Source organism: Oratosquilla oratoria, chromosome 28 (genome assembly GCF_046742065.1).
Source record: "Oratosquilla oratoria isolate Oo_2021 chromosome 28, ASM4674206v1, whole genome shotgun sequence".
Lineage (NCBI taxonomy): Eukaryota > Metazoa > Arthropoda > Malacostraca > Stomatopoda > Squillidae > Oratosquilla > Oratosquilla oratoria.
This window is the reverse complement of record NC_134804.1, coordinates 27516090-27518589: the sequence shown is the minus strand read 5'-3', so window position 1 is coordinate 27518589 and position 2500 is coordinate 27516090.

Below are 2500 nucleotides of genomic sequence, written 5' to 3'. Positions count from 1 at the left end.
GTCGGATCTGGATAAAGGTCCTGTCTGGCGCAGTGGTCCAACACTATCTGAATAAGATCTTGATAGGTTTCCTGTGATTTTCTTTGAAGAAGCGCATAAACTGTTGTCACTGCGGTGTCACCAAGCGGTACCCTGATGATGTAGAGTTGGAGGAAATGACGTGGTGCCATTGAGAAGTTGCCATCCATCATCCAGGTATCTGCATAGGCTAGGGTTCTCAGGGCTATAGGGGATGCAAACACGATGATCCTTGAGTCAGCATTCTGGCCATTGTCGTGGATCAGGAACCTCTGTGGTGAATCGCTTGCTGTCTCAGCCCACTCGCCATCAATGATCAGATCTTCAATACTCGCTGGTTCCATTGGAGTTTGCCTTGTTCGCTGCCGTTGAACAAAACGCTTGACAGTAGCTTCCTTTCCCATCAGTCCTCTCGCGTCATCAGGCATGTTTGCAAGGGCCTCTGTGAACAGCACGTTTGGAGGGTCTTTTCTTTGGGTAGATTGCTCCTTCAGTTTGGCTTTTGCTTTGGCTGCTTCCACCTCCATGGGGTTGCTGTCATGGTTGTGTCTCTGCTCTATCCTGACATCTTCAAATTGAAGGGATGTTGAAATAGCGCCCTTGCAGTTGGTTACCCGCTTCACACACCTCCACCTGATCCGTTCTTTGCGAGTAACGTGCATAGTATACATATATCCATAAAGACACAATTTCTTTCCTCCACGGCTACTCTGTATGAACTCCATGTTAGACTGATTTGAACTTTGCTGTAGAAAAGGCCTTATATACAAATCTATGTCTACTAGGGAAGCCCTTCATGCCAAAATTCCATGTTGAATCAGTCTAACCCAAAAAGTGAAGTACCTACAGTCAAGCAGAAATTCGGGTGAAGCCCTTCTGGTAAGATTACAAAGGATTACAAAGGCGGAGCATGCCGACAGGAGACCTTTTGGTCCATATCTAGGTCGGATGCGAAAAAATCATAATAATAATAAATTAATAAATAAAAACTATAATAATGTAAACAACAAATAAAATACATAAATAAATGCATAGGTATAGTTAAATAATAAACAAACAGGTAAATAGTAAATGATAATAAATTAACATATAACTAACGATAAATGAAAATCAAACAGACAAATGATGACAAAACAAAAACAAATAATATAAAATAAATCATAATTAATCATTACAGCATCTTGCTTAGGTGTTTATCTAAATGATTCTTAAAACTTCGAACTGAACTACATTGCACTACCTGTGCAGGAAGTTTATTCCATTCATTAATTACACGGTTGGCGAAGTTGTTTCTACCTACTTCCAAATTGAATCTATTTCCGGACAGTTTGAGACCATTGTTTCTTGTCTGATTCTCATTCGATGTGAAAATTCTGTCACTTCTGATGTTGTCAATTCCCTTTAGAATTTTTAAGGCCTGTATCAAGTCACCTCTGAGTCTACGCTTTTTTAGGGAAAACAGATTTTTTTTAATCAGTTTTGTGGCTCGCCGTTGTACTTTTTCCAGTCTGTCAATGCCTTTAATGAGATTCGGTGACCATACGGAAACAGCATATTCCAAATGTGGACGAACTAACGATTTATATAGCTTGTTAATGAGTGATGGACTTTTGAAGTCAAAAGATCGCGCAATCAGTCCTAGAATCTTATTTGCTTTCTCAGAGGCTGAAATACGCTGCTTGGTTGATTTGAGATCGTTACTGATAATTACGCCGAGATCTTTTTCACTATCCACTTTTGTTAACGAATTTCCAAATAACTTGTAATCGTACTTATTGTTATTTTTACCTATGTGCATTACCTTGCATTTACTTGTGTTCATTAGCCATTTTTCAGACCATTGCTGTAATTGATCTAAATCTTCTTGAATATCTAATTGGTTTAAGTGATCATTTGCCATTCCGCACAGTTTTGTATCATCAGCAAATTTGGAAACAGTAGTCCATGGTCTATATCATTTATATATACTATGAATAGAAGTGGCCCAAGAACGGGACCCTGAGGAACTCCACTTGTAACATTTTTCCGTCTAGAAGTTTTTCCATTTAAAACAACTCTCTGTTTTCGATCATTCAAACAATTACTAGATGAAGTCCCTACACACACCTATGCAAAAACATAAAGTTCGGGTGAAACCCTTCTGTGTGCCCTTTATAATTGTAACACTGATAGAAGTCCTTCGTTGCTCTTTGTCTTGGTTATGTGAAACTATCCAAAAATGAATTGATATTCGTATAAAATCATTGATTCTTTGCTCACTTACACAACATTTTTGCAACATTTTAGTTATTTGGATTATTTTTTTCATTATTATATATTTTTCAGTTTTTTTTTTCCTTTCTTATTCATAGAGAATCAGAAACAATGCATGTCTGATGCTCTGTGATTCTCATATGTATGTCTGAAAGTTGATGGCAGGAAACTAAGTAATTTATCATATTTTTGTATTCGTCACGTGGCATAGTAAAACCCAACTAATATA